General features: G+C 35.7%; 1 long non-coding RNA gene across 1 annotated transcript in view; it reads right to left on the reverse strand.

The window, feature by feature from the left end:
* The window catches only part of LOC116277824 (uncharacterized), a 34804-nt gene extending 14186 nt beyond the window's left edge, over positions 1-20618 (reverse strand). Inside the window, exon 1 of the long non-coding RNA XR_012071881.1 lies at positions 20548-20618. This is a non-coding gene — a long non-coding RNA (uncharacterized lncRNA). The remainder of the gene's footprint in view (positions 1-20547) is intronic.
* Positions 20619-23281: the final 2663 nt, after the last annotated feature.

Genomic DNA, 23281 nt, shown 5'->3' on the forward strand with positions numbered 1-23281 from the left:
CCTATAATGAAAAAGAATACATGTATGTACATGTATGTACATTTATGACTGAAACGTTATGCAGTACACCAGAAACTGACACATCATTGTAAACTGACTATACTTCAATAAAAAAAAGAGAAAGTATCATCTTGTGGTAGCTCATAGTGAAAAAAAATGTGACAATATATATATGTTCATGTATAACTGAAAAATTGTGCTCTACACTAGAATTTGACACAACATTGTAAAATGACTATTACTCAATAAAAAAAATGTTAAAAAAAGAAAGTCTCATTAGCTGTTTCACTCATTAAAATATCACACTTACCTCAAATAGATTAGGTGATTTTTGTTCTAAAAAATAACTAGTAAATTTGAAATTGAAGACAGTCATATGATAGAAAAGATAAGCACTTTTTTTGAAAAGGAAAACTTAGGAATTTATGTTTAAGTACAACAATTCTTCTAAGAATTTTGCCATGTGTTAACTAGCCAAACTTCTGATATCACAGAAGATTTTGAGAGTCATGGCCCAGTTTATTTCCAACAGATTATAAACACCCTATTAAATATTGTCTTTAGAAGAAAAATTCAGTTAAATCTTAGTAAAAGAGTAAACCCATTAAAAAAGAAGAAGACAAATGAACTTAAATATAAAACTGAAACAGACTCAGACATAGAATACAAACTTGTGGTTGGGGGGGCAGGGGGGTGGGAAGGGACAGACTGGGAGTTTGAAATTTGTAGATACTGACAGGCATATGTAGAATAGATAAACAAGTTTATACTGTATAGACAAGGAAGTATATACGAGATCTTGTGGTAGCTCATGGTGAAAAAGAATGTGAAAATGAATGGATGTATGTTCATGTATGAATGAAAAATTGTGCTCTACACTGAAAATTGACACAACATTGTAAACTGATTGTAACTCAATAAAATAAAAAAAGAATTTTTTTAAAGAGTAAACCCATTTTTAAAAGAAAGCCTGGGCTGCCTAAACTGTGGGGCTTTAAAATACTCTGAAAGTTGACAGACTAGTAAGGGTGAACCAATTTAGCAATCCAAGTTTTCAAGCACCCACTCGTCCCCAATGAGCTCTCTCATCCTCTGTGATGGTTCCCTTTCTGACAAAGGTAGCAAGGAAGTCATTCTTATTGAAACTAGCAGTGAAGTCTACTTTTGTAACTTTGTAGATGAATATTAAATCATAATTAAATCTCTAGTACCTCAGTGTAAGATGATCTTCGGATCCCTTTTCATCTTTCTTTGCCTCACTTTATAAACTCCTGCTTTAGAGGAAACAAAACAAAGTCAGGGAGACTGGAGGGCAAAAAGTAAGGGAGTGAGAGACGATGTAGGGACCCTGTGGGACCTTGCAGAGCTGTTAGAGGTCATTTCATGAACAGCAGCTGCAGTCAACCAAATGGTGCAATTTTTAGGAAGTTGAAATGTATTTACCAGATTGTCTTTTATTCTGTGGTTGTATTATTATTAGTATTAATGTTTGGTTTTAACTTTTTCAAAGAAGTTATAATCATGGCATCATTTCTAAGTTTTTATTGTAATAACATGTAACAGTTAATGAGATCTACTCTGTCAATTTTTTAAGTGTCGATTATTGTTGACAACAGAGTAAAGTTATACAGCAGAACTCTACAGCTGATTCATCTTACTGACCGAAACGTTATGCCCGTTGGTTACTAACTCCCCATTTTCCACCATCCTACAGCCCCTGGCAACCACCATTCTACTCTTTGATTTTATGAATTTGACTGTTTTAGATGCTTACTATAGGTGACATCATGCCATACTTGCTTTTCAGCAACTGGCTTTTTTCACTTTGCATAACATCCTCAAGTTTCATCCATATCGTCGCATGTCACAGAATTTTTTGGTCTTTTTTAAAAGCTGAGTAGTATCCCACTGTATGTATATGCCACATTTTCTCTATCCATTCACCTTTTTTTTTTAAAATGTGTTTGATTTTGTGAAAAGCTAACCCATATTTTTTTCTTCCACCTCAATTGTTGTTGCTACTGTTTTAAAATTTTAATGGTCTGTGTAATCCAAATATCTGAGAACCACTGGTCTACATAACATCTATGGTCATTTTAGTCTCTAAAATTCTGAGATTATATGCTTGAAGAAAAAAATTGAAATCCATTGTGGAAATGAGCCAGTGCATTTTTGATATTGTTTAAGAGTCGAAAGAATAGAAATAAACTATCCTTGTGTAGAATGGTTACGTATAATTAAAGATGCCACAGAGATGTGTCCCAAGGGTTGGGACTACCCACAGATTATACAGCTCTTTCTGGTCAGTTTCCTACCTGCTAGGGTATATTATTAAGTATTCTTTACCAAGTTTGCTGATAATTACTTGAAGATTTTAGAAAACCTTCAGTAGTGCAATATGCAGGCATACCTCAGAGATATTGCAGGTCATTTCCAGAACACCACAATAAAGCAAATATCACAATAGAGTCACACAATGTTTTTTGCTTCCCAATACATTTAAAATTTAGGTTTTATACTATATTGTAGTCTATGAAGTGTATAATTGAATTGTGTTTTAAAAATGTGCATACTTTAATTTAAAAATATGTTATTGCTAAAAAATGCTAAGCATCATCTGAGCTTTCAGCAAGTCATATTCTTTTTGCTGGTGGAGGGTCTTGCCTCAGTGTTGATGGCTGCTGACTGATCAGAGTGACGGTTGTTGAAGACTGAAGTGGCTGTGGAAATTTCTTAAAATAAGACAACAATGAAGTTTGCATCACTGATTTGACTCTTCCTTTCACGCATGGCTTCTGTGTAGCATACAATGTTTGATAGCATTTTACCCATAGGAGAATTTCTTTCTAAACTCCAGTCAACCCTCTCAAACCCTGCCACTACTTTATCAACTAAGTTTATGTAATATTCTAAATCTTTTGTCTTTATCTCAACAATCTTCAGAGCATCTTCACCAGAAGTAGTTACCATTTCTAGAAACCACTTTCTTTGCTTATTCCTAAGCAACACCTCATCTGTTCAAGTTCTATTATGAGGCTGCAGACATTCAGTCACATTGTCAGGCTCCACTTCTAACTCTGGTTCTCACTATTTCTACCACATCTGCAGTTACTTCCTCCACTAAAGTCTCACACTCTTCAAAGTCATCCATGATAGTAGGAATCTACTTCTAAACTCCTGTTAATGTTGTTATTTTGACTTCTTCCCATCAATTACAAATGTGCTTAATGGCATCTAGAATGGTGTGTCTTTTCCAGAAGGTTTTCAATTTACTTTGCCCAGATCCATCAGAGGAATCACTATCTATGGCAGCTACAGGCTTATGGGTGTATTTCTTCAATAATAAGACTTCAAAGTCAAAATAACTCCTTGATCTATGGGCTACAGAATGCATGTTGTATTAGCAGGCAGGAAAACAACATTAATTTCACTGTACATCTCCATCAGAGTTCTTGGGTGGCTGGGTACATTGGCAATAGACAATAGTATTTTGAAAGGAATCTTTTTTTTTTTTTTTCCTGAGCAGTAGGTCTCAATAGTGGGCTAAAAATACTCAGTAAACCATGTTGTAAACAGATGTGCTGTCATCCAGGCTTTGTGGTTCCATTTATAGAGCACAGGAAGAGCCAATTTAACATAATTCTTAAGGGCCTTGGGAGTTTCAGAACGGTAAATAAGCACTGGTTTCAACTCCAAGTCACCAGGTGCATTAGCTCCTAAAAGAGTGTCAGCCTGTCCTTAAAGCTGTGAAGCCAAGCATTGACTTCTCTTCTTTAGCTATGAGAGTCACAGGTGACATCTTCTTCCAATATAAGGCTGTTTCATCTTACATAGAAAATCTGTTGTTTAGTGTAGCCTCCATCATGAATGATCTGAGCTAGAGCTTCTGGATGACTTGCTGCAGCTTCTACATCTGCACTTGCTGCTTCATCTTGCACTCTGATGTTCTGGAGACAGCTTCTTTCCTTAAACCTCATGAACCAACCTTTGCTAGCTTCAAACTTTTCTTCTGCAGCTTCCTCACCTCTCTCAGCCCTCATAGAACTGAAGAGAGTTAAGGGCCTTGCTCTGGATTAGGCGTTGGCTTCAGGAATGTTGTGGCTGGTTTGATCTTCTATCCAGACCACTCAAACTCTCTCCATATCACCAATAAGACTGTTTTGCTTTCTTATCATTCCTGTGTTCACTGGAGGAGCACTGCTAATTTTGCTCAAGAACTTTCCCTTTGCATTCACGCCTTGGCTGACAGGAGCAAGAGGCCCAGCTTTCAGCCTGTCTTGGCTTTTGACATGGCTTCCTCACTAAGCGTAGTATTTCTAGCTTTTGATTTGCAGTGACAGAGGTGTGACTCTTCCCTTCCCTTGAACACTTACAGGCTGTTGTAGGGTTATTAAGCAACCTAACTTCAATATTGTTGTATCTCAGAGAGTGGGAGGCCCCAGGAGAGAGAAAGATGGGGCAATGGCTGGTTGGTGAAGCAGTCAGCACATACAATATTTACTGATTAATTTCACAGTTTGTGGTGCCCCAAAGCAATTACAATAGTAACATCAAAGGTCACTGATCACAGATCATCATAACAAATACAATAATACTTTAAAAGTTTGAAATATTGCAAGGATTACCAAAATGTGACATGGGGACATGAAGTAAGCCAATGCTATTAGAAAAATGGTGCCAACAGACTTGCTAGACAGAGATTTGGCACAAACCTTCAATTTGTATAAAACATAGTATCTGCAGAGCACAATAAAATGAAGCACAGTAAAACAAGGTATGCCTATAACATACTTTAGAAAAACAATTGAGACATCACATACATTTTTCAAGTTTCCAAAAATTTATTATTCTATAAGTGAAAAATCCTTGGAATTGAATCAAAGCTAGATTAATTTTTTGCTTGACTATTGCCATATAGACATCACAAATGGCAATGATTCTGTAAAATATAAATATTTATATTTTATTCTCTGGCATTGTCCATGAAAATAAAATCCCAAACTTACATGAAACTTGTTTTTATAGCAGCTGATACTTGTCAAATTGTCAAAAAAAGCAAAAAAATTAAATTTAAAATAAATTAAAAGCTAAACTGGTTTTGTTTCAATAAATCCATAAATATAATACTTCTTAGAATAAACTTAGATGTTTTCCTCCATCTCTCCAGCAGAAGAGATTTCATTTACACATAGCTAGAATGAGGTCTCATGCTATTCAGACCTCATTATTTTTACCAAGTTATCTGTGACATCTGCAACACATACTTATCTAAATGATATCAGAGATAATTAAAAGTAAACTTCACTTGTCAGAAAAGATATTCAGGGTATAGTGTTTCCTGATGTCATTTTTATTTTATGGAAACAAATATAGGAACCAATATGAATTGTCTTATTTTTTTTACCAGTGCTATGTTTATATTAAACTGTGACTTTCACAGGGCTTTCCACAGTTCTCATCAAAGATTTTCCACAAACTGTATTATGACTAAAATAATAAAACTCAAATTTTTACAAGGAGCACAAATCTGTGGTGTAAATAAATTTTAAAGGATAAAGGTGTGTATTGTAGTCAGGTACAGCAATCAAAGATCTGATACATCATATCTGGACAAACAACTAAAAACCCAGAGTAAGCTAATGCATCTCATACTAAATTTCATTTTTTTAATCTACAAAAGACTAAAAAGCCTCTTGTCTCCTATCTAATTATAGACTCAGAAAACAATGTTTATTAACTTGCAGTAATAAAATACTTTAAACATATTAAATAAAAATCCCTTAAAAAAATCCTTTAAACATATTAAATAAAAAATCCCTTTTGGAGGTAGTATTATGTGTTTGATTGGCATTGTTCATTCCTTAAAGCATACAGTTGAAAAGCTTAAATTTTGTTATGAAAAAGCTCTTGAATACTCTATGTTTTCCAATGAAGAGGTAAACACAACCAAATATGAGTATCGGTTTTTAGGAAAAATACATACATTTGTTTCTTAACATCATGAATGCAACTAAATTTGAATTACCCAACCCATGAGCTATTCTCAGTGTTCTGTGTTCCATTTCATAGGAAGATGAATTATCACTCTACCAATGATTAACTCAATGTTCTCTTTTACTTAAATTTCCCTTTTAAATAGAGTATTTCAAGATTTTATAAATATATGGCTAGGTACATGGGTATGAATAAGTATATCTATGAAAAATTATCTAATAAGCAAATCTTAAATATAGCATTTGAGATGCTACATTTAAAAAAATTGAAATCTACAATGGCAATGCTTTACGGTTATGTGAGGTTGGGACTGGCCCTCATTAGAAGCTGTGGAAATTAAGGAACAGAAGTAAATTCTACCAAGGAGAATACACATTTAAGTGATGAGTTTTTAAATAGTTTTTATAGTCTTAATATAAAATTGATCTTTCCCTGGGATCATTGTATTTTTCCCAAATGTTTAAGGATACTCTCCATCTAGCTCTAAATAATAATAAAATTTCCCTTCCATTTGGTTATACCAATCTTTATCACTTCTCAGTACAGTATTTTAAAGTACAATTGAGTGGGCAATGCTACTTGAGGACCAGAAAATTGCTTAGTGGTAAATTAAGTCTCATTCAAAGCCAAGGAAAGTTTAGCCATCAATAGATTAAATTTCCATTCTTGATAATGCAGACATTTGAACCAACAAATTTTGATGCCTATAAATATATTACTAGCAACTGTTAATTAAGTTGGACATGTAAACTATATAATTTATAATAATACAATTTTGGAATTCAATCCCCAAAGGGAAATACTGAAAGTATTTACCAACATTATATGATGCCCCCCTGGTTCTAAGAATATAAGAGCGTGTTAAGTTTGGCCCATGTTTTAAAAAATAAATCTCACTGCTCAAATGTTAACTGTCTCTTCAAAATCTAGAACATTATTTTAATTGCTAAATCTAGTGACTTCTTACCAATTTTCTTCTTTTCTAGTCTCTCTGAAGGCTCTGGCCCTGTTGATCACCTTCTCTTTCTAGAAACTCTCTTGGCTTCCAGGAAGTTACTGTCTTCTATTCTTTTTTCCTCTTTGATCATTCTTTCTGACTTTCCTTTATTATCACCTCTTCTTCTTTATCCCTATTGAATTGTGTTTTCCCTATTTTTCTGCCTTAAGCCTTCATTTGTGCTACTCTGTGCATTCTCTCTTGGTGTGCACTAAATGCTGGCAACTTTAGTTATAGGTACATATTTTGTAGAATTTACTACCTGAATATACTATAGGCACTTCCAATTCAATGGAACAAAATCTTGCCACATTATTTGTCCTCGACAACTCTTCTTTCTCAGAATTGGTTAAAGACATTATCAAACACCTAGCAGGTTTTTATTATCTCTCTTTTCTAGTTGATTGAAAAAAAAAAATATCTATGCTGTTTCTGTCTCAAATCTTCCCAGACAATCTTAGTCTCTGCAACCAGAGTGATCTTTCTGGAATACAAAACTGACATTGTCACACATCTACTTAAAATATTTCAATTTGTCATCAACATGTAGAAGTAATTTCTGAAACTTTTAGCATAGAGTTCAAGACTTTTCATAATGAAGTTCTACTTCTCCTCTCCATTTCATTCATTCACTTATTCATAAATTTTGTTATGTCTGTTAACCTGCTAGACCCTAAGAATATGAGATCATAAATAATATATAGTCCTTTCCCTTCCAGGTCTTTTAGTCAGGGTCCCTTACTTCCAGTCTCCACTGTACCCACACAGACTGTTCTACCTTTAAAAATGTCTTGTTTTTCCAAGTCATGCCTTTGCCAGTGAGATCTTCTCTTGAGTGTCGTTGTATTTTTTTCCCATCTCAAAGTATTTAGCTCATCCTTAAAACTAACTGAAATTGAGGCATCTTTTTTTCAAGTTATAAATAATTTCTTGTACTTAATTTCCAATAGTTTTTTCTCTACACTAATTATTGTTTAATTATAACTATTTAGTATCATATGGAAGCTAACACATAATATTACTTTAATGTAAAATACCTATGTGTTATAGGGATTAATAGGCCTTTGAAGTTAATAAAATTCAATCTCACATCTTGACTCTATCATTTATTATCCGTGTGTTCCACTCTTAAACTAATTACTTAGTCTGTGTGTCTCTTCCTTGGTATATGAAAAAGGCTTGATAGATCTAGTTACCTATCTTGATTTAAATGCCTACACTATGCCTCCATCTCTACAAATTCATTTACTTCTCTAATATGTCCTTGATCATTGAAGTCTATTTAAGCACAGGGATTCTGGTAGGTAGATAATGTGTACACAATCGAGTCAATGTATTTTATAAAATGCATACCAATACTCATATATGATTATAACCAGGTCCCTGTCTTCCACATTGTCCACTTTTCTTTATTAAGGTGCCAATATTCATAAGAATGGTTTTGTTAAATAATTGGAAGTGTTTATAATCCAATAAAACATGTGCTTATGTAACATTTTAAGTAAAGGCTACCTGACAATAGGCAAGTCATTTAGCTATTCTGAACATCAGTGTCCTAATTTATAGAATGGGAAAGTAGTAGTATGGTCCTTTCCAATTCTGAACCCCCATTCTGATTTTTAATTGCACAATCTATAAAACTCTGTTTACAGAAGCAGTACTATAATAGTGATTACCAGAAACTGTGATAGTGCTTCCTAGATTTTTCAATTTGTATATGCTTTATCTATTTAATTTTAATAGTTTTATGAGATGAGCAAGTTGTTACTATTATCTTTTAAGATGAGAAAATTAATGATAATGCTTAAATGACTCTGGCCTGTCAGATAGGTAGTTAAAATTCATTCTTCTGTTTTCCAGTCTAGTGTTCCCTCTGCTATGTTAGAAGTTTCCACCAGTAGGCTCAGGATCCCTTGAAGATCTCAGAGCCCTGAATTTTAGATTTCATAAAGCTTAGTAGAAGCATTCACTCAAATTGAAGTCATGCTTATACAAGGGCCTATGAATTTTTGTTTTAACACTTTGTTCTTTTCAATCATAAAAAAATCTATCTATCCCTCTATTTATCTACCATTGACATTTGCTTCATAATTTTATGACAAGTGACAAAATGCAATTTGATACAAAAGCAAAAGACCAAGCATCCAAGCCCTACATTCCCATCTCGCTGTTCTTCCTCCTCCTTAGATAGTCTGCCTTTCATCTACATCAAGTTCCCCATGTGTAGAATAGAAAATAACAGCCAGTCAATCAATTCTTCATGATAAAATACACATCTATAAAAAGGAAATAAGTCTTATTGGGCCATTAATTTCAATCCTCTAATTTTTTTTCAAGCCTTATCTTACAGTGCTTAAAGCAGTAAAGATGCTACTTTATTATGCAAATTAAGGTTCTGAGAGATTCTGAAAGTGCCAAAACCAGGGAAGGAATTGCAAAGAGAGAAGCCATGGCAGGAAATGGAGCAGCTATGTACTGTTAGTTAAAGTGCAAAATAAGGCTATGTCAGAAACATGCCTTGTGGAAATGTGGATATACTTATGAACAACAGGCTTCTAAGTGGTTGTTCCACTAGTCTGTAATTCCCTTGAGTGAGAATATGCTTTTAATTTATCTTGATGTGCATTATATTCCATCATAGGACTGAGAATAGGTACCTAATAAATATTTTGGAGAAGCAGGAAGAATGAGGAATTACTCTGCTGTTTACATGTGTGAACTTGAGCAAAACAGTTAATTGTATCCATTGTAACATGATACTGTGATAGAAAAGAACAAACCAGAGAACAAATCTGACTCCACATTAGATCTGTTCCTTTGGCTCTAAACTCGTGCTCTGCTTCCAGTGCTTAGTCTTGCTGGCTCTGCACCTTTTGTTAAAGAATGTTGCCTATAGCCTGAAATACACAGGATAGCACATTCTCAAGGCTCTGACCTTTAAGGGTATAACACTTTCTCATTCATATAAAGATAAAAAGTTGCAGAATAGAAAATAGCATTTGTCTTATTGGAGGTTTACAGGAACACCATGACCTGACCTACGTGGACAAATGCAAGAACAAAGGATTCCAACACCAAGAAGATTTTGCAACAACCAATCACCCCTCTCCCATTTTTAGCATAAAAGGAGCCTGAATTCTGACTTGGAGGAAGATGGTTCTCCAGAACATTAGTCTGCCATCTTCTCGATCTGCTGGCTTTCCAAATAAAGTTGTTATTCCTTGCCCTGACACCTCATCTCCCGATTTACTGGCCTGTCGTGCAGCAAGTAGAACAAGTTTGGACTCAGTAATAATACTAGTAATAGTTATTTCAAAGAATTATTTTAACTTTTAAATGTGCTTGGTGTTTATTTAAAACTCAGTACATGTTAAGTTCCCTTTCACTAATCTTGAATGAAAGAATGAATAATTGCTATTTTAGGCAGGTCTTTTTTTTTTTTTTTGAGCAAATGCCCTAAAACATTTATGTGCACAGAATATTCTGGAAATAGCAAAAATGTCTGTAATCATACAGCAAAATGGTTCAAAAGGATCACTGATGCAGGGAAATAGACTAAGGATGAGACTATGCAAATAGAGTGAGTTCATGTTTTTAAAGACCTCAGATTTCATACCCAATAATTTCAATTATTTCTTCTAAGAAATGGGAAAGTATTGTAGTTGACCAGGACCATACTTAAATTTATAATTTAGAAATAGTCCTTGGGCTGCAGGTAAAACTTGTACTTTGAGAGTGTCTATGCTCATAGAAATTGAGACAAGAGATGATGAGGGCTCTAGATGGGTACAGCAGCATCGGGATGGTACAGACTGGATGGATGTGAAGCACATTTAGGTGTTATCTGAATAGGACTTGACAATAGATTAGATGTAGGGATTGCTGGAGAAGAAGGGTCTGAGGATACCTTTAATAGTTCTAGTTTGAAAAACCAGATGAATGAAATGCCATTGACATTCACAAAGATGGGAGTAATTTATATGACATGATGAAGTTTCATTGGAGAATTAGGTAGAAAAATATAACTACCATTTATTAGCAGCTAACCTGCCACAAACATTTTCTCATTTAACCTTCATAACTGCTCCTATATGATAGATACTAGTATTTTCATTTTACATGTAAGAAAAATGAGGTTCAGAGATACTGAGTGCCTTGTTAAAATTAACTGAGGTGATCTAGAATCTGGGTACATGTCTTTTTCTGAAGATTATGTCCTTAAATTATACACTACATTATGTGTCATTAAAGATTGGGTAAGTTAGCCTAATGAGAAAAAAGCAAAGCATTTGGCACTATTCAGTCTAGGGAAATAGATATATGTTAATAACACAATTTTTTTTTTAAATAGCAGACCAAAAAAGTCACTATTTCAGAGCTAGGTTGAGGTCAAAGTAATACAAGTAAAACAACTCACTAAGTCAAAGGATTGTAAAACAGAATTAGAATTAAAATTAAAGATGTTGAAAAATACACCTTTGGGGAATGATGTATAAAAATGTAAAACATGTCCTCTGGATTCACAGTTGAAGAACAGTGCTCTGTAGGAAAATGTAGGGGGAAAAGTATGGCTACTTTTGTTTTAGAAATTGTTTCATGCTATGTACATTTTGCTTAAACACATCCAAAACTTTTTTGTCCTACAAGACAGCAAAGAAGAAGCTCTCATACAGATCAGTAAATAAAGAAAAAATTGCAGCAGCAAAATAAGCCCAAAGTACTATGACCTAGCAAGGCACAGAGGAAAAAATACAAATGGCCAATAAATATATGATAAACATCATACCTATAATTAATCAAAGAAGGAAAAATTAAAACAGTAAGATAAAACTATTCAGTTTGCAAATGTCTGTGATATACTGTAATCTAGGGTGAGGGAAAATAGTTTCTGATGGAAAATAGTTCTGTTAATTGAAAATAATAATAACAACAACAACAGTAATAATAAAATCTCTGGGAATTTCCTCTCTGGCAGGTACTATTATGATTATTTCACTTTTTTTATCTGTCAAATCTTCAGAGAGATCATATGAAGTAGTTTTATGAAACCCATTGTATAGATAAGAAAACTGAGCTGCAAAGAATCAGCCTCTGGTCCCACAGGCTGACTGCCTCCAGAGCCCACATTCTGCTGTTACAGGGAAGAACAAATCTGACTCCATCTTAGATCTGTTCCTTTGGCTCTAACCTCGTGCTCTGCTTCCAGTGCTTAGTCATGCTGGTTCTGCACCTTTTGTAAAAGAATGTTGCATCTAGCCTGAAATACACAGGATAGCCCATTCTCAAGGCTCTAACCTTTAAAGGCGTAACACTTTCCCATTCATATAAAGATTAAATTAAAAAGTTGCAGCAGAATAGAAAATAACATTTGTCTCATTGGAGGTTTACAGGAACATCATGACTTGACCTACGTGGACAGCTGCAAGCACAAAGGATTCTGACATCAAGAAGTTTGTAACAAGCAACCACACCCCTCTCCTTTTTAGTATAAAAGGAGCTTGAATTTTGACTTGGGGAAGATGGTTCCCTAGGACATTAGTCTCCAATCTTCTTGGTCTGCTGGCTTTCCAAATAAAGTCATTACTCCCTGCACCAACACCTCATCTCCTGATTTATTAGCCTGCCATGTGGTAAGCAGAAAGAGTTTGGACTCAGTAACTCTACTACCTTTCTCCAGAAAGGCACCTTCTATCTGGTGGTTACTTAAATAATTAGTTTAACGTGCAAACCCTCTGATCTCAGCAATTCAAGGGTTTCTCTTAAAGTGACTAAAGCTATGACAAAAATTCTGTACAAGGGTAAACACTGTAGTCTATATACTTATATATAATAGTAAGAAATCAGAAACAACCTAGTGTCCAGCAACTAAGAATTAATGATTATATATCAATACTGTGGGTGTAATCTGTATTATTATACTTTAAAGATAATTTGATTACATGAGGGACAACTATAGTACGTTTAATTAGTAAGCAAGTTGCAGAAGAGTCTATACTGTATAATTATAATCTTCATAAACACAAACCTATATAAACATACACACATCTGTGAAATGTTACAAAGTTTATTCATGGAAATGTTAACACGTTTATCCCTTAGTGGTTAAGATACGGGTGATACTTCATTGCATGTCTGTCTATTTTAACTTTCCATAGTGAGTATGCTAATTAGTCTCTGTCAAACTCACAAGCACAACACACACGACTCTTCAGGACACATGAGAAATAGTTGAGCAAGTCCAGCAGAAACTGGACTGGAGGACAAAAGCAGCATAGCTCAGTCAACTGGGTGAAATTTGCATCTTTTATCAAACATCTGAAATGTTACTCAAGGACACCGACAGCTTCCTATAAGTTGCACAGAAAGGAGTAAACAATAGGCTACTTTCCTCATTCCCCGCTGACGAATCTGCTCACACTTGCTTTTACGGCTTCTGAGTTTAATCCCTGTTGTGTCCTAAATGATGTCAGTTTCACAGCTTCCTGTAGTAGATAGATTGTTCTAAAAACCCACAGTCTTAATAGTCAAAGAAGCCTTTCCTGATTATCCATTCTAAATGTTCTCACTCAATTTCCTCCTAGTCAGTCTTCCTCGCATCTTGGTGATTATCGATTGTTCCTAATGTCTGCAGACTGACTCATTCTTTGAGGTTTTTATGGCAGCAGCCTGTATTCTGAGATATTTTATTCGTAATATAACTCATTGTTGTCCTCATCACCTTAGTTTGACTTCCTTATATTTTCTACAATTGGTTTGTATTTATGTGCTTTTCCAGAGGGCTTAAAGCTCTCATTCCTGGTTCAGATGATTAAAAACGTCTTTTCAGAAAATGTGACAGAGTATGATATACAGACTGATAACTTTCTGGTCTGGAGAAAATTTACCCAAAATATGAACACACTAAATGAGCCTTCACTTTGTTTAGTAAGTAGAAATATGGGCAATTTGTTTTCCATGGGTGATTAGGATGCTTTACTGTGAAGCTTACTGACCTTTTAAGCTGATGTTCTGCCAGCCAATGTGACATTCTGCCCAAGTCTATGATCCGTGAGATTTTCCCCATAGGTAGTTGTTAGGAATAGTGTGCTGATTACACTCAGGGACTGTTTTTGACTGTTTTGCCAGACTGTTTTTGAAATCAGCCTTACTAGGGAATACAGCACAGACTCTGGAAGCAGGCGAGCCTGGGTGTAAGACCAAATCAACCACTTACTGGCTCTGTGACCATAGGCCCGTGGCTTATCGACTTCAAACCTTTGCTTCTTTATAAGAAGATACTCATATTTACCTTAGAGTGTTTCTGTGAAGATTAAACACAATAATAAAGTATTTTCACTCAGAAGATGCTCCATGAATTTTTTTAATGAATTAAGTCAGTAATTAATTTTTATTCTTCTCAAGGCTATAATGATAGCCCTTAAGCATGGACTGAGATCTTGCTGATAAATGTTCCAATAATACTCAGTTTCTTCTTATCCTTTCCATGGATTGAAATGTTTATTTAAATCCAAATGAATCGTATTTCTCAACCAGAAGTGATATGAACACATCATTTGTTTTAGCATTGATCATGGCAATAATTGCTCTCCAAGAGTCCTTACTGAGAAAAATGAACCCTTATAAACAAAAATGGAAGTATAACCAAGGACTCAGTTATCCATCTAAATTAGTAAGCATATGTCACAAGTGTACAGACTTGTCACTTGGTACTCTAACCTGCCCCTTAACAAGATGTATCTGTTTGCTTTCTCAATGCTAGTATTACTAATGTTAAGTTGTACAAAGTATTTATCTTAACAGTGTTCCTTCACTTTCCCTAGACTTGGTTGTTTTAGATCATAGTTGGCAACTTGGTGACTTTTATAATATGGTCTGCTGGTTACACGCACAGTCTTTACGTCAGGCCAACCTGGGATCTATTCTTGGAGTTATCATGTATACTGTATCCTCGGGCAAGTACTTAACCTGTCTAGATATCTGTTCGTCACTCATGAGAAGGTCATAATGATATTTTCTACTTTAAAGGGTTATCTTAAGTATTTGTTAAGATAATGTTGATAGAGCATTTAGCACAAACCTTGTCATGTTTTAAGTACTCAATTTAACTATGTTAATATCATTAAAATCAGCTTAAAAAGTCATAATGCATATAATTAGTTTTTGGATATGACACCAAAAGCTCAAGAGATTCTGCTATTTGCAATAATGTGGATGCACGTGGAGGACATTATGCTAAGCAAACCAAGCCAGACATATAAAGACAAAGACCATACGATCTCATATGTAGAATCTAAAAGAACCAAACACATAGGAACAGATTGTTAAACAGTGATTCCCAAGAGTTTGTGGGAAAGTGAAAGGGAAGATGGTGATCAAAGGGTACAAAGTTTCAATAATGCAAGATAAATTCATTCTAGAGATCTCCCCTATAGCATAGTGCCTATAGCATACGATACTGTACTGTACACTCAAAGGATGCTTTGCTCATAGACCTGCCTTAACAAAGCCTCAGCAGGGCCAGTCTAGGCCGCTAGCCACACCAGTGTTTCTGCAGACCCTGTGGCATTCTCTGCATCCTCAAGAGCACCTTAGACTCCCACTCTACCGTATCTCTTTCTCTGTATCTCTAATACCAGTTCCCAGCCTGGTGGCATTCCTTCTTCCATTTTCTCTACATCTGCTCTGAGCTTACAAAGCTTCAACCACAGACTCAGTTTTTGGGTTTTTTTTTTAATTTAAAAACAAAACAAAAAGGAAAGCAACAACAAAAAACGTTCTTCCCAATGCTCTATTCTAGATTTTCCACATGATTGGCAGCTGCTCCCCCAACTATGAGAAAATCTCATTCCGAGTTCTCTTTTCCTCTCTTAACAGCTGTTTGTTACAAACATCAACACATTTCATTTTGTTGTGTTTTTAATTTTCTCTTCTCTTAGCAAGTAACCTGGATTCTTTGTAGCAAAAGTGACAGTAGGTAGCTGATTAAAGAAGCAAAATTTATTTTTTTACCTTTAGAACTCCAGATGGGTGTTGAGAGGACTGTATGTGTCCACCTATTAAAAAATATTATTCCCCACCCTGTATACATTCATTCTCTTGTGCACACTTTTCACTGCCCTATAATCATTCCATTAAGCTCTGGTGGCTTCCATGTCATTCCTCATGGAGGCTCTAGCCCAATTTCTCCTTTCTCCTCAAGCCTTAAATCTTTGCAAGTCATCTCCTGCTTACTAATTTACAGAGAATAAGGCTATTTAATGCAATATTGTAATTTAATTTATACTAATTTCAACACATAATTAAGTGTATTTTCAGTGCTTTCTCTAGCCTTAGAGGTAATGTTTTCTTTAAATTTATATCCTCCCATCAATTAGCTCTCAGCCTCAGCCTGAAAAAAAATGATTGAGAAGAGAAATAATGAAGAGGTTGTTTGATTTTTCTACCCCTGAAAGTGTTTTTAAGTCAAAAAATATATATAATCTGATTTTTCTACCCCTGAAAATGTTTTTAAGTCAAATAATCACTTTTATTATAGGGTTTGTCTACCCACTTCTAATCCCCCCAAAATAAAGCATATTATTTAATTAACTACACAATTATTTTATTCAAGATTGATATTGAATTGACCATACGACCACTTAGGTATGCCATTATTCAAGGTGGTGCCTAGGCACTGTAGGAAAAAGGATGATGTTGATATAAACACAGTTCTCAAGGAACTTTGAAGAGAATTGGCAAAGATTATGGTGAAATAGCTGGCATTGAGGAGAAACACCAGTAAAAATGGAGAGAGGAGAGAAAGAAGGAGATATTTTTTGGAAGTGATTGTACCTAAGAAGGGTCTTAAAAGATGAGCAAAAGTTAGCCAGGCTGTCTTAGTTTCAGAGCCCCCAAAAGCAGAGTCTGAGACTGTGCAGGTAGTTTGTTTGGAAATTGATCCTAAGCAGCAGGAGTAAGCGATGGCAGGAGGGAAGCCAGGAAGGAGGGAAGCCAGTATCAGTATGTGTTATCGGGAAGGTATCCAAGACGAGGGACTGTGGCTCGACTATGTGGAATATTCTCAGGAAACTTCACCAGTAGTCTCAAAATTATCCACTCACAGGATGAAAGGGGGCAACATTTGTTTATGGTCCCTATTAGTCAGGTGCATCCTACTAGTCAGGAACGGTCCCACAGGCATTAACTCTTCCATGTTCACAAAGGACTATCAGGCAAATTTCCACAAGCATCTCACCACAATAGCAGAGAAACTCACGGCAGGATATGAAATGTACACCTACTGGCCCACTCCTGTGTGAAACCCTTTGAAGTTAGTACAAAACTATCCACACACAGTGTCTGAAGTCAAAAGTGGGTCCAAGAGGATTTGAAGTGACCCATAAGGAATATCTCATTCACAGGTCAAAAGAAGACAGGTAGCAGAGAGATAATAAAAAACAACAGTGTTGTGTGGTGGCTAAGAGTGACACAAATAATGATGTTGCAAGGGTACTTGTCTGAAGCAAGGTACAGTGAGACAAGAGATTGGAAAAGGAGATGGAGCTTTAAATGCCATGTTAAGGAATTTGGAATTAACTCTGTAATTAATGGGAAATAAATGATTTAAAGGAAAGTACTCTATAATAATGCTGTTGGCAAGAATGAGGATAAAAGATAATGTTTGAAAGTAATAAATGAAATAGGAGGAGGAAAAGAATTATTTGAAAGGTGGGGTTTTTGTTCTGGGAAATGATGTACTACGTTATTGGTTCTTAACGGGGGCAATTTTGCCTCGCAAGGGACCTCTGGCAACGACTAGACACATTTTGTTTGTCACAACTGGGAGGATGTTACCATATGTGTAGAGGATAAGGATGCTGCTATACAGAAAAGGCAGCACACAGAACACCCTCCAACAGTAAGGAATTATCCAGCCCCCATCGTCAACAGTACCAAGGTGGAGAAACTACAGATTAGGCACAACTGGCCCTCGGTATCTACAATTCCTAACCACAGTGGATTAAATCTGCAGATATTGCAGAACCCACAGAGATGGAAGCCTGTTTACTACACCGTTTTATATTAGGGACTTGCCCATCCTCGGATGTTGGTATCTGCCAGGGGTCCTAGAATCAATCCCAGCTGGATACCAAAGGATGACTGCTTTGGCTCAGCGAAAGATGTACATATGTATAAATGTATACACAGCCTGAAGGCACTGAAGAAATAACAAAGCAATAAGAAAGTGTCAGAGCAAGATCCAGCAGCTGAAGAAAATCCAAAGGTAGGATTTTTATTTTGACAGTGTTGAAGTAAATTTGGTGAGAACGTACATCTTAATAATAATGAGTTTTTCACCCCATCAACATGACACAGCTCCGAATTTAGGCTTTTTAAAATCTGTTAGTAATTATTTGTGGTTTTCAGTACAGAAGTCTTTCATGTCTTTTTTAAATGATCTTCCTAAGTATTTCAGGTTTTATGATGCTCTTTTAACTATTTTTATTTCATCTTCCAGTTGTTTGTTATTGGCATATAAATAAAATTGACTATAAAAACTGACCTTACTAAATTGACATATTAACTCTAGAATTTAAAATCTCATAAATTTAATTTTCTCCAGTGGGTTTTAAAAATAATCTTAGAAAAAGTAAAGAAAGAAAACAAATGTATTGCCCATGTAAAACTATATGGTGTTGGACAACTCTCATTATCTGCCTAATCAGTCACTGGGAAAAGTTTGCTTACTATTTTAAAACTTGTATTTGGGTAGATTACCCCTGAATCTATAGGCCCCTTCAGCCATAATAAATAAAATTTATGTTTAAAATAATAATAATAAGGGTAGAGGGTGGGAAGGGATAGACTGGGATTTCAAAATTGTAGAATAGATAAACAAGATTACACTGTATAACACAGGGAAATATACACAAAATGTTATGATAAATCACAGAGAAAAAAATGTGACAATGAGTGTGTATATGTCCATGAATGACTGAAAAATTGTGCTGAACACTGGAATTTGACACAACACTGTAAAATGATTATGAATCAATAAAAAATGTAAAAAAAAAAATAATAATAATCTTACAGTTGCATAACTGAAAGCATCCTCCTGTATGCTAAAACGACTCACTGTGATTGTCCAGTTATTGTCAGACATTTTTAATGGCAAAAACATTTATTAAAATGAAATTTTAACTGGTATCCCAAGAAACGTATCAGACAAATCAGAGTTGCTCTGACTGAAGCTGGTGTGAGGAATTTGTGTGGGATGAGGGAACCAAAGCCTTGCCTGCTTAATTCAGACCCCCAGTGTGGATCGTGTGGAAATTTGAGGGCCCCAAGGGCTCCTGGGAACACAGCTAGCAAACTGATGCAGGTGCTGGAGCTTCACATTTATAATTAAAATTTGAACTTCAGGAAATTATCAAATTTCTATATTTCTTGAATAAAACATTTTATTGAAAAATAATACGATGTAAACAAAGAAAAAGAAGCTTAAGTCTGCTTATGGGACTGGCTATTTTGAAACATGAAATTGAGCAGGACCCTGAGGGGCCTTCCTGGGGCCTGACTGCCAGGTCCCCTGCCTCCTATCTGTAGAACAGCTTTAGCTTCCTAGCCCTTCCCAGAGTTCAGTAGAGCAAATTTAATCAGCAAAGTGAGAAAATGCCGAAACAAGGAAAATAGTCAAGCAGGACAAAATAATAATGATTTGATCATAAACAAAGTAAAGGACATTTAGTTCTTCCTCCAGAGCTTTAGATAATATCCTGAGCCCTATCCCTGAGTTGTTTTGCAGATACTAAAATATCTACCAGGTGGAAAAAGTTAATTGCATGCTGATCACAAGCAGGCAGACCCCAGATCAAACTGGAACCAGAAAGTTGATGACCTAAACCCCCAAAATACCACTGTGTTACCTCACCACCAACCAATCAGAAGAATGTCCACAAACTGATCAGTCATCCTACAAACCTAACCCCTAATGTTGCCTTTAAAAACCTTTCCCTGAAAGCCATCGGGGAGCTCAACTCTTTTGAGCAATCTCCTTGCTTGGCCCCAAGTTGGAAACCTGGCAATAAACACTGGATTTTCCTTCACCACAACCTGGTGTCAGTAGATTGGCTTTGCTGCCTGTCGGGTGAGCAGACCCAAATTTGGTTCAGTAACAAATATAAGAAAACACTTCTAAGGAAAATGGAGTAACTGAGCACAGGCAAAACTCGGAACGGGAATCAGAGATAGTTTATGATCCTAGGAAAATCCATATTTCAAATTAAAGGCACAGAAAAGCAAAGGAAATAAGATGGAAACACACAAAAACACATACACATATGCACATCTCTGTCCCGAGAAAGACAGAGTAACAGAAGTGTCACCCATACTACGCAGCCCAGGCTCCAGGCACCGAAACTTCTTAACCACTCAAGCTAGTAGTGTTTATCAACAAAATGCCACAGAGGCCTGTGGCAAAACCAGACTGAACAGGCTAGAGCCAAGATAGAGGCAAAGTAAGTTAAAGGTCACTGCTTTCCTGCCCTGATTTATGTCTGTGTTTGTTTCGAAAGTACCTGGTGTTTGGCAGAGATGCTTCGCAGCTGTACTTGGAAAGACAGATAGTGATCAACCATCCCGCACCAGCTCCAACGCGACGACAGGCAGGCGCCTGCGCTCATGGAAACTAGAGTCGTCCCAGAGTTACCTTCGCATCATTAAAATGCGGCGATCTCCGCCCAAAGGGGAGGGTACTCTGCGAGGCTCAGTTTGTGCGGAGTGCAGGGAAGCCTGGGGGAAGGCATGCGCTGGCTGCCTGGAAGTCTCCGCCCGCTAGTCCTGTTTCTGATGATGTACCCGCCTTTTACACCTTAAAAGTCCCCCACACGCCTCCCTTCAGGGAGAAGGTGCCTTTAGTGCGTGAGCTCCCCTTCTCCACTCTCTGGGCCATTCAATAAAATCCTGCCTTGCTCGCACCAAGCTCAGTTTTGACATTGGCAGCGGGACCTTCAGCAGGGAAACAACTCACTGACCCACCAGCGGGGCTTTGGTTCTGCTAGGGACCTCCGTCTAATTTGTAACAGGCTTTTGAGTTTAATGGTAAAAATTTGAATCCTTGCTCAAATTGATATTACTGTGTGACCTCGGCCAAGCTTCTCAAACTCTCTAACCCCTAATTGGTTTATCTATAAAATAAGCTTTTTTGAGGTTAAGTAAAACACTTCCCATTGTGTCTGACAACAATAAGTGCTCAATTAAAGATTTTTTTTTTCCTCAAAAAGGCTTTTCCCCCTGATTCAGCATCATTCTACATCAGGCTATTTTCCCCCAAAACCGTAGATATAAAAACTAAATGGTAATGGTGACCTTGTATACATTTGATTTTTAGAAATTATAGCATAATAGCAAGAGCATTCATGCCATATGAAAAATCAATTCCAAGTAGATTAGAAAACCCAAATGTGAAAGGCAAAACCATAAAACTTTTAGAAGATAATGTGGTAGAATATATAATATCCTTGGTAGAAAAGTATTTCTTAAGCAAAACACAAAAAGCAGCGACCATGAAGGAAAAGAATAATAAATTCAACTATGTTAAAATTACAGTCGTAATTTTGCCATCTTCAAAAGACACTGTTAAAAAAAAAGTGATGAGCCTAGAATGGAAGGAGGTATTTGCAATACATTCAGCTGATAAAGGACTTTTATCCAGATTATCTAGATAATTCCAGTAAGGAAAAATAAAAAGTCAGGCAACCAATAGAAAAATAGGTGAAAGACTTAAAAGAGTATTTCACAAAAAGGAACCAAAATTACTAACAAACATATACAAAAGGACTGGACTTTAGAAGTCAGGAAACTGCAAAATCAAACATTTTTCTTAATTTTGAGATGTGTTAAACATATAAAAACTACAAGAATTTTCATATATGGCTACAGGAATTGTAAACTGGTACAACCTCTTTGGTAAACAATATACTGTAATCAAGAAATATTGAAGATGTGTTATTCCTTTTGATTCAGAAATTTCACTCTCGTTCATAGAGATAAAAATACTTATTTGCAATAGGTACAAGTATGTTTAGAGCACAATTGTTCATAATTGTCAAACACTGGAAACAATCCAAATGCCCAACAATAGGAGAATGGGGAATACATTGTGGGTATACAAGTAGAGCAGATCTCAGATACAGCAACATTAGTGTATCTAAAAGACGTGATTTTGAACAAAAGAGAGCAAGTAACAAAAGATTATAGACTATATTTATGTGAAATTCTAACAAAAGGGCAAAATAAAACTATGTTTAAAAATGCTGGAGAGGGTGTGGAGAAAAGGGAACTCTCCTACATTATTGGTGGGGATATAATTTGGTGCAGCCATTATGGAAAACAGTATAGAGGTTCCTTAAAAAATTAAAAATAGAGTTACCCTATGATCCAGCAATCCCACTCTTGGGCATATATCAGAGGAAACTCTAATTTGAAAAGATACATGCACCCCAATGTTCATAGCAGCACTATTTACAATAGCCAATACATGGAAGCAACCTAAATGTCTATCAACAGATAATTGGATAAAGAAGTTGTTTTATATATATATATATATATATATATATATATATATATATATACACACACACATACACACATACATATATATATACATATCTCAGATACAGCAACATTATTATGTCTAAGATATATCATTTTGAACAAAAGAGAGCACTGTATGTGTGTATATATATATGTAAATATACACACAAAGGAATACTACTCAGCCATTAAAAGTATGAAATAATGCCATTTGCAGCAACATGGACAGACCTGGAGATAGTCATACTAAGTGAAGTAAGACAGAAAGAGAAAGACAAATACCATGATCTCTTATATGTGGAATATAAAAACATGACACAAATGAACTTACAAAATAGAAACAAACTTGTGGACAGAAAACAAACTTATGGTTACCAGACGAGAAAGAGGTGTGGGGCTGGGGAGGGAGAAACTGGGAGTTTGGGATTTGTAGGTACTAACTACCATATATGAAATTGATAAACAACAAGGTCCTACTGTATAGCACATGGAACTCTTTTCAATATCTTATAATAGCCTATAATGACAAAGAATATGTAAAGGAATAACCACACACACTAACAGGGGATCTTTCAAATTTGTTTAGCATGAAAAAATGTATATGTGGGTGGCAAAACTGTAAATTAACTCAAGGAAAGAATTATAAATGAGTTAGGATAGTACCTGTCTCTAGGGAGACATGAGAGATTTGTAATTTGTAAGGCGTACTAGCCAGGG

Source organism: Vicugna pacos, chromosome 4 (genome assembly GCF_048564905.1).
Source record: "Vicugna pacos chromosome 4, VicPac4, whole genome shotgun sequence".
NCBI lineage: Eukaryota > Metazoa > Chordata > Mammalia > Artiodactyla > Camelidae > Vicugna > Vicugna pacos.